This window comes from Jaculus jaculus, chromosome 1, assembly GCF_020740685.1.
Source record: "Jaculus jaculus isolate mJacJac1 chromosome 1, mJacJac1.mat.Y.cur, whole genome shotgun sequence".
Lineage (NCBI taxonomy): Eukaryota > Metazoa > Chordata > Mammalia > Rodentia > Dipodidae > Jaculus > Jaculus jaculus.
The window spans coordinates 174,854,040-174,867,144 of NC_059102.1; the positions used below are offsets into that span (position 1 = coordinate 174,854,040).

At 43.0% G+C, this 13,105-nt stretch overlaps 1 pseudogene; it reads right to left on the reverse strand.

Annotated features, from left to right (window-relative positions):
- LOC123457672 overlaps window positions 1-13,105 on the reverse strand; it is a 38,982-nt pseudogene that overhangs the window by 198 nt on the left and 25,679 nt on the right.

Consider the following 13,105-nt stretch of genomic DNA (forward strand, 5'->3'; position numbering starts at 1 on the left):
GCCCTTCTCCCTCACTACCAGGAAGAGCCCTGGGACCTCCAGCAGTGAGCTCCTACCCCAGAGGCACAAGCGCCAGTTGCCCAAGTCATTAAGCTCCCATGCAGGGTGGGTGGTTTCCTCACTTTACAGCCCGTGTGTCTCTGACTCTGAGCCTTGTGCCTTTCTGGTCCTTGTTCTGCACAGGAACCTCCCTGGAGGTCAGAAGTCCTGACTTCCGGTGCCCAGCAGTCACTGAACTCTATGGGCAGAGTTTCTACCCCTGTCTGGGACATGGAGTGGCAGCTGGGATGCACCCACTCTGGGCACTGCGAGATCTCCACTGGACCAGTGGACCTCCAGGAAGAAGTGGTTTCTGTCTGGGCACCCAAACAAACATTACATGGATCTTTAGAGCAGAGAGGTCCTTCAGGCCCTAGTGCCAGCAAGGGTCCACAGTCTGCCAGACCCTGATATGGAATCCTGACTCTGCTCTTGTTAGTGGCGTACAAGGGAAAGAGGTTTTGGCTGAGATGAGGACGATTCTCCACCCCTTGAGGGTTGCAAGGAGGATGTGGGGGAGGTGTATCCCCAAGAACAGAAGGTCCCGAGTAAGAGGCCAGAGGCAGGCAGTGCTGTTCCCATTCCCCATGGCTATGCAGCTGCTACACTTCTTGATGCTGTGCTGCCTGTTCTGCCCCTGACTCCACTGTCTCTCTGCGAAGCCGTCCTGCATGCCCATGGGTGAAGTATCCCTTGGCTGCCTACTCCCCAGTGCCTCAGATCCCTAGTGGCCCTGGGGCTGGTATGACCCTTGACCACATCCTTGTGCCTCTGTATCGACAGTGCCTGTACTAAATGCTCAGGTCCTTGCGCCTGTAAGATGTAGAGACCTGTGGCTTTGCTTGCTGCTTTGGCCAAATGTTGGGCTACCCAATGGTGTGTAGCTCCTTCCTTCTCAGGGATGCTACTCTGAATTGACTAGTTCTCCCTGGGACAGAGCTCCTCCTCCTGCTGCTGCTGTACCACCCGCTCTGCCCCTGCTCCAGGGTTGGGATGACCCAAGCTACTGTGACTCACCAGGTACACAGTATCTTGGGCTTCCACAGCTGCCATGTGACCCAGGGTGGTCTTAGAGGTGCATATTGAGGGTGTGTTATGTGTCTGAATCTTGGTTCGGATGGTGATTTCTTTGGGTTTGATTCCTGGCCACTTCCTATAGACAAATGAGCTTGACTTTGTCATCCACAGTCCACCCAGCACCCCACTGGAAAACATGGAGATTACTATGGGTTTAAACAGTTTCATTAAAGAAAAGGCCCCGCTGAGCGAGCACTTCCTGTATGCTTCTTTACATTTTTTAATGCAAATCACTACTTTGCAGCAAATCACTACTCACAGACCCCAAGACCAGACAGACTGATAGCACTGTCACACACACAGATGCTAGAGTGGCTCAAGGTACCAGCAGCAGCCTGAACATGGGCCTCCCCATGGGGCAGACAGCAGGGGCGAATGCCTAAATTGGTGTGCATTAGCTGAAACTGTTCAAGGAGAAAAGCTTCAATGGGATTGCCTGCGATCCCCAGAGGGAAATGAGGGGACACACCTGCCAGGCCCTGGAGCCCTCCCACCCAGCCCTGATACTCTGCAGACCTTTGTCCACAAGCAGAGGGTCAGAATGATGAACACTGACTTCTGCAAGAAGGAACGTATTTGAATTGAATTTGTTATTTCACTGTAGTAAACCTTTTTTGACTTTGTAACAGAAACTTTTAGAAATAGAAGCAATAGATTTCACTGTGTAGGTTAGCAATAAATGAGTAAGATTGAAATGATTTTCATTTCTTATGGCCACAAAACATAATATGCACATTTTAAAACTTTCAATGTCACCTGACAGTAGGGAGGAAGATCTGGATGCTCCCCTTCAGCAGAGGGGATCATCAGCAGTCTCTCAGGTTTCCTGTTCCTTTTTGTCTCTTATGGTCTCTGTGTCTTCCACAGATTACGAATCTGTGACTATGCTTGTTGAGATTACATGTGCTTTGAAATATAGAATCATAGCCATGTCCTAGTTACCCATCTGCTTTTCCCCAAGTCCTTTTATTCTACCACATCACCGCATGCAGATGCAGCACCCCTACTTTAACAGCCATGCAGAATTCTCTTGCATAGCTGTCCCACTGTGTATATGTCCATCTGCTAGGGCTGGCCATTAGTGTTGACGCCAGTTCTTTGCCATTTCAAACAGTGCTGTAGTGAAAACTTTGGGCATATATCTTGGGATGTACATGTAAGGTTTTCTGTTGGAGAATTTTCTAGAATCAGAACTGCTAAGTCATAAATGTGCAAGTATAGAATTTTAAGAGGCACTCACAAAACATTTTCCAAGACAGCAGTTAGTACCTCCCACTCCCACTCCCACTCCCACTAAGGGACACTGCGACGCTTCTGCTTCCTCATCTCTTCACCTGCCATGGCAGGATGCCAGGTGCATGTCTATGGACAACCCCCCACTCCCAGCAGGCTGTGGAGAAGGATCTTGAGCTCAAGACCAACCTGGGTGAGGAACTGTGGGAATAGTTATTGGGGACCTCACAGTCAACTTTGCTGAGAATACTGCTGTAGGATTTATTTCCTGTTAAATTCTTGACTTGTTAACTTACCCTGAAAGTTTATCTTAAGACCTCGTGATTGACCAGCTTAAAGCAACATAAGTAGGTCTCCTCTGCCTTGGTGTACATTTGGCCTGAGCCACCCAGATGACCAATATTGACAAGGCATGTTTAGAGGTGCTGACTGATCTGAAGCTGTGCTCTTTCTCCACTTTCACAGTGACTTGGTTAGACTCTTGACCCAGAACAAGTGTGCATGAATGAGAATTGATGGCCGTGGCATTGAAGATGACACAGTAACTAAAAAGTTACCCACAGCAATTCCACAGATCTGTTGAGAACAGCAGGTGGGTTTAGTGTGATCACATTTGTGAACAGAGTGTGAAGAATCTGGATCAACACAATCCAACAGGCCAGACCTCTAAATGCCTTTCTCCAATACATGCTTCAAAATTATTCAGTCAAAAGTTCCTTGCACTGTTCCCAGGAAATGATCAACTTGTTCATGCATTACTGACTTTTGGCTGTTTGATAAAAATACCAGTGAGGGTGCAAGGTGTCATGGCCCAAACCTTTAATCCCAGCATTCCGGAAGAAGAGGTAGGAGGATTGTTGTGAGTTTGAGGCCAGCCAGGGACTATAAAGTGTGTGTCAGGTCAGCCTAGGCTACAGTAGACTAGACTACCTTGCTACATTCTACCTTGAAAAAACAATCACAATTAAAAATAAAAGAAGAAAAGAAAAATTACAATGCATGCCATATCAGCCTGGGCTAGAGTGAGACTCTACCTTCCAAAGACCAAAGAAATTCCAACAAAACTCAAATAAAATTTAAAAAAAACAATGAGTGTCTGGCAGTGTAAGCTACAGCCACAGTGTATCAGAGCAGTGGCAACAGCAGAGGCAGCAAGTTCACACTTGGGCTTAAGAGACTCCAAAGGCCATCTTTCCTTCTCTAAGGCTCAGCAGATAAAAGCAGCTAGTGAACTCAGGGAAACGACTCCAAGGGTTAGTTTCTATAATCCCAAGACTGTGACCCTAAGTCAGGCACTTTCTTATTGTCTTGGGGTTTACCAAACAGTCAAGATGGGATGACCAGAAAATTCAAGGAGGCTACCAATCTCTGACACCCAAACTATGGAGTTACAGGTCCAGAATAACACACTAACTTTTACATGGCTTTTAGTCTCACTTCTGCATGTGGAGTGTGGAGGCAAAGGCATCACTGACCTCCAGCTACTCCTGGTATAACCTGAGTGTGCCCTCCAGCTCCTCCTGCCTTTTCTCCTCCACTATGCACAGTGACTTCATTCGTTGAGAATATCTGGGGTGTCCAAGATTTGGATGGAGCTTCTGGAAATTCTTGGCCTTCAATAAAATCAGAATTCAGGAGGGATTTAGACCCAGACATGAGACTAGGACCAGTGCCCTCTGTCAACTAAGGACATAGCCAAACAGATGTGTCCTGTGATTGCAGTGTGAGGGGACATGGTGGGCAGAGGACTGAGAGGCAGACAGGAAAATGAGAGCTGGGGATGGAGTCTACTTGTGTTGACAGACAGGGTGAGCTGAGTACTTCTTTCTACCATAATCGGTTCCTGAGCTGGGTGTGGGGGCACATTCCTGTAATCTAAGCACTCCCAACTTCAAAAGCTGACAGGATGATGGACCTGAGTTTGAGGGTTCATCTACAGAGTGGAAACCAGGTCACCCTGAGCTAGTCTGACATCCTATCTCAAAGAAACATCTATACCATGGCTCCCAAGACCACTGTGTACAACCATTACTGGCTGCAGTTACTATGATCCCACCAGACCCAGCAGGCCTTTACATGATACAACAAGGGGTTTGCTGAATAAGTCTTGACTTCGTCATCAATTCACCAATGCCTCATGTCACTCAGCCCCCATGCAATTATACCCAACCTGTCTTCTCTCCTTCCCTTGAACTTAGCCCAACCCATCACCTTCCTCCTCCTTCAATGCACCTTGTTCTCCTGTATCTGCTTCTGTTGCTGCTCAAAGGGTAGCTGGGTCTCTTTCATGGAGGCACAGAACTTCTTCCAGTGCTGCTCCTTGAAATTCTCCATCACCAGCTAACACACCTGGGGCAGCAGTTCCTCAAATCTCCTCAACTGGGCTCATAATTCTGTATAGGATCAGGAAACAGACATAAAGTAGCCAAGCTGCTGAGATGGTATCTCCATAAGGGCCAGAGCTGTGTCTAAAAGAAAACATCTTGGTATCCAATGTGGTAATAGGTATTTCATTAAAGGGAGTCCTGCAGTCAAACTCATGGACAATACTGATTAAGCAAATTCAGAGGGGGCCTCCTGTATACTTGCTGACTTTCCAGCTCATAAAGAACTGGAAAAGTTCTTATCCAATACCCCTTCAACCATTACCTTTGATTTTAGCCTCCTCCCTTCCTTTCAGTACCTCCAATCAACCATGGGCTCAACCTAGTCTTTCACTCCCCTCTCTCCACTTGTCTCTCGTATTTACATCTCTTTAAATTTCTAGATATTTTCTTGGATGCTATTTTCATTTTCACTGAATATACCATTGGCTTTGTATAACCTGGCTACAAAGTCATTCATCATTTTGAAATTTCAATTCTTAATTTTCCCATTTTACCAAATCTATTTGATACTTTATTGTATCTAATGGATTATTTTCATAGTCTCTTGCTCCTTGTGTTTCAAATTTCCTCTTTGATTTAATGATAAGTATATTATGCTATGCCTGATAGTTCTTACTCTGTGGCCCAGGGTGGACTTGAATTCAGAATCTGGCTCATCCTTTTGAGTGCTGGACTTACAGGTGCGTGCCAGGATGTACAAACCTTGAGTCAGAAATTCCTCTACATCCAGAGTCTTTGTTGTTTTCCTTCTGCATCTCTTACCCTAAGTGTATTTCTTCCTTATTTCCTTCAATTTGACAGCCCTCATCCCCACCAGTTTCACACTCCAAACACTGAAAATGTTCAGTACAATATATTGAGGATAAAATCTTTTCTTTTCAGTATATGTCTGTGTGGGCACCTGTGAAGTGCATGTGCTATGGTACATTCGTGGAGGGCAGCGGAGAAGCACAGGTTCTGTTAACTCTTCATCAATGTGATGGCTTACTCTGGGAATTTTATTTGTGAGAATGTTTGAAACCTGAGTTGAAGACAAATTTTCCAGAGAGGATTTAGAGTCTTTGTATTAATCATATTCTGGACACCATAAACTCAAGATAGTTTTAAGCTGGAGTATATATTTCACATCTTTTTTTTTTTTTTTTTGAGACAGGTTCTAATGTAGGTCATGCTGGCTTTAATTTCATTATACAGTCAAGGATGACCTTGAATTTCTGATCTTTCTGCTTGCAAGTTCCAAGTGCTACCATTACAGGTGTGTTACGCTGAGCACAGTTTATTTGGGGATGAGCATAGAATCCAAGATTATTTTTTTTTTGCATGCTATGCTAATACTTTCCAACTGAGCTACATTCTCTAACCCTCTATTTGAAAAAATTATTTATTTATTAGGGAGAGAAAGGGAAAGAGGCAGGTAAAGAGAAAAAGAGATAATGGGTATGTCAGGACATTCAGCCACTGCAAATGAACTTCAGATGTATGAGCTACCTTATGCATCTAGCTTATGTGAGTCATGCGGAATCAAACCTGGGTCCTTTGGCTTTGCCGGCAAGTACCTTAATCTCTGAGTCACCAGTGCAGTCCCTAACCCACTATTTGTGTTCTTTTGAATTTTCCACAGAAACAACTGTGAATTCATGTGTAGGTAAGTATGACTTCTGGTTTAGAAACCACATGAAGAGAACAGACTTCTGGATTTTCACTGGATCTTTTTGGATGGCTTCATTCTCTTCAGTTAGTACCAAGGCTTCCGATCAGACAGTTTCCATGTACAGAAAGGCTCTATTTCCCATTGGCCTCACTCTGCAGTTAAGAGTCCTTTGGGAGGGCTGAAGAAATGGCTTACTGTTTAAGGTGTTTCCCTATGAACCCAAAGGACCCAGATTCAATTCCTCAGGACCCACATAAGCCAGATGTTCAAGGTGCACATGCACTTGGAGTACATTTGCAGCAGCTGAAGGCCCTGGCACACCCATTCTCTCTATCTGCCAATTTCCACCCCTCCCTCTCTCTCTGTCCTTTTCAAATAAATAAAATAATAGAAATTATTTTAAAGAGTCCTTTGTGAGCCTAGGTTTATGTAGAACTTCTGGCCTTGGGTTTCCTTGGCAAGTGCCTTCTACTCCCAGTGCCCTGATGACTGTGAGTGAACACAGAGCGTCAGTTTCACATTGGGGTCAGCAAATTGACTTAGGGCAGAAACCAGGGTCACTGCTAATTTTGTCAGTTTTTACTTTCACTTTTGGTCTTTGTGTGCCTCTTACATTACAGAGAGCTTACCAATGTATTTAAAAAATCTTATCCTGGGCTGGGGAGATGGCTACGTGCATAAAGTGTTTGTGTGCTAGCATGAGGACCCGAGTGTGGATTCCCAGAGCTCATGTCAAGCCGGACTTGGCAGCATGAGCACCATAAACCCCAGTGCTCCTGTGTCAAGATGAGAGACAAGACAGGAGAACCCCAAGGAGCCCATGGGCCAGCTATCCTGATGCATGCAGCCACTGACGAGAAGGGAGCCTGCCTTCAGCAGAGTGGAAGTGAAGACTGACACCTGTGCTTCTCCTCTGCCCTCCACGAATGTACCATAGCACATGCACTCCACAGGTGCCCACACAGACATATACTGAAAAGAAAAGATTTTATCCTCAACATATTGTACTGAACATTTTCAGTGTTTGGAGTATGAAACTGGTGGGGATGAGGGCTGTCAAATTGAAGGAAATAAACTTCTCCAGTGAAAGAAGGTTTATGTGAATGTCAGAAAGGAAAACAATTGATGGGACTTCCCAACCCATCTGACCACAGGGCCTTTATTGGGAACAGTCACAGATAATGGGATAGCTCTGGGCCTTGTGTGGAAAGCCTGCACACGAGAAATGAAATCCTATTTGTAGCTTCTGTGTTATTCATTCTGTAATAACAGTGATGACACCTACAGCTAGTCATTGCCTGTACACAGTTACTCTATGTTTATAATTAATCCTCAAAGAAGCCTTCCATGATAGGCATTGTTTGTATGTCCAGTTACAAATGAACAAAAGCCAAGGGTCAGAGAAGAGGTCACTTCACCAAAGCCATGCAGTTGGGAGATAACAGGGCCCAATCCTAGGCCCATGTCTGGCTATCCCATCATCTTCCCCTCCACCTACATCACTGCCTCTGAAAAAACAAAGCCAAGCACAATGTCTGGCAGACTGGTACCATGGAATATTGCTCTTTGATAAAAAGGAAGATGTGATATCTAATCTACAATGCACATGACCCCTCAAAGAATCATGTAAAATGAAGGACAATGGTCAGGAAGAGACATATGAATCCATCCCCATGGAATTTCAGAAAGGAAAATGCCTGAGACAGACTGTGAGATGCTGTCAGCTTAGAGCTGGGAGAGGATGGAGTGACAAGGGCTAGTTTTCATAGTGGTGACAATTGCACAACTATGTAAAGAAAATGAAATCCACTGAATTGTATACTACATGGGTAAACTGTATGGTAAGCAAAATAAACAAAAATAAATCTGTCTAAAATAACTTTGTACAAAAATGTTTTCACTGGTAAAACATATCACATTTCTTTTTTTTAATTTAATTTATTAGTTTTCTTTTCAGTAAATACAGGCAGTTTGGTACCATTATTTAGGCTCATCTGTAATCTACCCCCACCCACTAGACCCTCCTTGTTAATGAAAATGGGTCGTGCATTGTGGAGTTAGCCCCCAGTTACTAGTATGATAAATGTCTCTGAAAATCATGACCCAACGTGTGACTCTGACATTCTTTCTGCCCCCTCTTCCGCAAAATTTCCCTGAGCCATGTTGGGTTCATTTTTGGTCTGCTTTAGTGCTGAGGTGTTGGGGGCCTCTGAGGCTCTGGCTCTCTGATTTGGTAGGAGTTGATTTTTCTCTGCGTTGTTCTCCTTCCCCTTTGTGCTGGTATCCGGTTCACAGGAAAACATCACCCTTGCTTATTTCGCCAGTTGTCCTTAGTTTCAGTTGGGCCCCTTTTGAGGTATGTTGGGGCAGCTCTCTTCTTAGGATCTGCATCTATGTGGAAAAGAGAAGCAGATTCTCCAACGGAGAGTAAGTTAGCACCCGGAAAATTGAGATACCACTTACTTTTTTGATAGACTGTATGATAGGTATAGGACCTCTTATACCCCGTGATTGATGGTAGCTTGCTATTGTAGAGTGGGCTTGTGTTTGGGTATGGTTCTGACTTGTTTCCCAGCTCCAGCTATGGGTCTAGTACCACTGAGTGGATCAGTTAGCCAAATCAAGAGCAATTGATTCCTCATCATGGCTGTGTACCACTGTTGCACTTGTGTGGGCATCACCTCAGGTAATTTGTTGCTAATTAGGTTAAACAATGTGTTGCTTGGACAGATCTTGGTCATTTCCCCAGTCGCCTATGTAGCATCTTCTGGCACTAGACACGCTGTCTGGGGACTGACTCTCTCCTGGCTTCCAGCCATGTCATTCCATTTTATGCGTCAGCTGCGTATGGAGTCTTCAGCAATAGGGTCTTACCACTGGCCTTTGGTGGGTCATCAAGTACTCTGACAGAAGTCTGTCATTGTTTTGGGAAACCTTGTAGGTTTCTCTGATCAAAAGCTCATTGTGGATGGTAGGCCTAAGCTGGAAGTGGGGGCTACAGGTCAGTGTCCACTAAGAAATTGAGGAAAAACATAACTAACATACAAGAGTTAGAGAGGAGAGAGATAGAGGGGAGGGGGGAGAGGGAGGGAGGGAAGATGTAGGAGATTTAGGTCAGTCTTGATCCTACCCTCTCCAGTGTCTTGTGGTTCAGGTGTTTCCTGTAAGGGTCTAGTGAAGGTTCAGCCATTTGGTCTGTCATTTAGAAGTAGAATTTTATGGTACCATTGCTGTTTGGGTCCAGATTACTGTTTTCCACCCTTCGATTCCCTCCCCGCCCTCCTGTCCATCTTATTGTCTAGTCCATGAGGTGCTTGCTGTATATGTCAGGCATCTTGGGCAGATTCAGGTTAGGTGTTGCAGATGAGTGAGACTATGTGTCGATTTTTTTTCTGTGATTGGGTAAGTTTGCTGAGAATGATCTGTTCCAGGTTCAACCATTTTTCCTCAATTTTCTTTATGTTGTTTTTTCTTACTGCTGTATAGAATTCCATTGTGTAGATATACCACATCTTTGTTATCCATTCTTCTAATGATGGACATCTGGGTTGATTCCAGCTTTTAGCTCTTATGAACTGAGCCGCTACAAACATGGCTGAGCAAATCTCTCTGGCTTTTGGTTTGAAGGTTTTTGGGTAGATGCCCAGTAATGGTATAACTGGGTCTGTTGGTATTTCTATAGTCAGCTTTTCCAGGAGTCTCCATATTGCTTTCCAAAGTGGTTGTACCATCCTGCATTCCCACAAACAGTGAATGAGTGTCCCTGCTTCTCCACATCCTCACCAGCATTTATTTTCATTTGACCTTTATGATGTTGGCTCTCCTTATTGGGGTAAGGTGGAATCTCATAGTTGTTTGAATTTGCATTTCTCTGATGATTAGGGATGATGAACATTTTCTTAAGTGTGTGTTTGCCATTTGTATCTCTTCCTCTGTGAATTGCCTGTTTAAGTCTGTGCCCTATTTTGTGAGTGGGGTATTTGTCTTCTTATTGTTTAGACTTTTGAGTCCTTTGTAAATTATAGAGATAAGGCCTCTATCAGTTGGATAAACTGCAAATATTTTCTCCAATTCTGTGGGTTTTCTATTGGCTTTGCTTATTATATGCTTGTCTGTAAAGAAACTCTTCAGCTTCATATTATCCCAATGTTTGAGTGACTGTTTAAGAACTTGAGCCACTGGGGTTTTGTTCAGGAAATCTTTTTCCATTCCTATATAATAGAAAGTACTTCCTAAATTTTCCTCCAGTATAATTCAAGTTTCTGGTCTTATGTTGAGGTCTTTGATCCATTTGGATTTGAGTGTAGTGCATGGTGAAATGTGTGGATCAAGTTTCAGTTTCCTGCATGTGGTTATCCAGTTTGTCCAGCACCATTTGTTGAAGACGCTATCTTTTTCCAGTCTATATTGTTTGGGCCTTTGTTGAATATCAAGTAGCTATAGCTGCTCGATCCAAAATCCGGGTCCTAAAGTCTATTCCATTGCTCTATACTCCTGTTTTTATGCAAGTACCATGCAGTTTTTATTACTATGGCATTGTAATATAGCTTTCTATCAGGTATCGTGATGCCACCACAGGTATTTCTTTTGCTGAGGATATGTTTGGATATGCGAGGCCTTCTGCCTTTCCATATGAAAATTGAGATCATTTTTTCTATCTCTGTGAAGAACATTGTAGGGATTTTAATTGGAATTGAGTTAAATCTGTATATTGCCTTTGGTAGGATTGTCATCTTCCCAATGTTAATTCTGCCTATCCATGGGCATGGGAGGTCTTTCCATCTTTTCAAGTACTCCTCAATTTCTTTTTTGAGAGGTTTTATATTTTCGTTGTATAGATCTTTTACTTCCTTGGTTAACGTTATTCCAAGGTATTTTATTTTATTTTTTTGTTGCTATTGAAAATGGGACTATGTCCTTTATTTCTTTTTCTGTGTCTTTGTCATTTTCATACAGAAATGCTACCGATTTTTGTGCGTTGATTTTGTATCCTGCTACTTTGCTATAGGAGTTAATCACCTTCAGGAGTTTTGGAATGGAGTCTCTCGGGTCTCTTACATATACAATCATGTCATCAGCGAGTAGAGCTAACTTAACTTCTTCCTTTCCAAATTGTATTCCATTTATTTCCTTCTCCTGCCTTATTGCTTTGGCTAGGACTTCCAGAACTATATTGAAAAGCAGAGGTGAGAGAGGACATCCCTGTCTTGTTCCTGATCTCAATGGGAATTCCTCCAGTCTCTCTCCATTAAGTATTATTTGGGCCTTTGGAACTTTGTATATTGCCTTTAATATGGTAAGAATTGAACCGACCATGCCGATTTTCTCCAATGTTTTGATCATGAAGTGATGTTGTATCTTGTCAAAGGCCTTTTCTGCATCTATCGAAATGATCATGTGGTTTTTATGTTTAAGCTTGTTTATGTGGTGTATTACATTGACAGGTTTTCGTATGTTGAACCACCCTTGTTTTCCTGGGATAAATCCCACTTGGTCAAGGTGGATAATGCTTTTGATGTGTTGTTGGATTCGGTTTGCGAGTATTTTGTTGAGGATCTTTGCATCTATGTTCATTAGGGAAATTGGCCGATAGTTTTCTTTTCTTGTGGCATCTCTGCCTGGTTTGGGGATTAGGGTGATACTAGCTTCATAGAAGGAGTTGGGTAGTGTTCCCTGTTCTTAAATTGTGTGGCACAGTTTTAGGAAGATTGGTTTGAGTTCTTCCATGAAGGTTTGATAAAATTTGACTGGGAATCCATTTGGTCCTGGACTCATCTTTTTTGGGAGGTTTTTCATTACTATTTCAATCTCCATGAGTGTGATGGGTTCATTGAGGTGGTTGATCTGCTCTGAGTTTAGCTTTGGTAGAAGGTATGCATCCAGGAATTTATCCATCTCCTCCACATTTTCCAGTTTTGTGGAGTAGAGGATTTTGAAATAAGTCCTGATGATTCTGCTGATTTCAGTCATGTCTGTTGTGATCTCTCCTTTTTCATTTTGAATTTTGTTAATTTGGAGTCTCTCCTTTTTTTGCCTGATCAAATTGGCCAGAGGTTTGTCAATCCTGTTTATTTTTTCAAAGAACCAGCTCTTTGTTTTGTCAATTGCCTTAATTGTTTTCTTGGTTTCCAATTCATTAATTTCTGCTCTGATTTTAATTATTTCTTTCCTTCTGGAGCTCTTTGGGTTGGATTTTTCTTGTTTTTCCAATGCCTTTAGGTGGATGGTTAGGCTATTGATTTGGGATCTTTCTGTCTTTTTTATGAAGGCATTGAACGCTATGAATTTTCCCCTGTGGACTGCATTCATTGTGTCCCAGAAGTTTTGGTATGATGTGTTCTCATTGTCATTCAATTCCAGGAATTTTGCAATTTCATTTTTTATTTCATCCACTATCCATTTATTGTTTAAGAGTTTGCTATTCAGTTTCCAGTTGCCATTGAGGTTCCTGTTGGTTTTTTTTTGTTGTTGTTGATTTCTAGGAATATGGCATTATGATCTAATATCATGCAGGGAATTATGTCGATTTTCCTAAATATGTGGAGGCTGTCTTTGTGACCCAGTATATGGTCTATTTTAGAGAATGTTCCATGGGCTGCTGAGAAGAATGTGTAGTCTGTGGATTTGGGATGGAAAGTTCTGTAGATGTCTGTTAGGTCTAAGTGTTCTATGGTTTTATTGAGCTCTCTTACTTCCCTGTTGAGGTTCTGTTTGGATG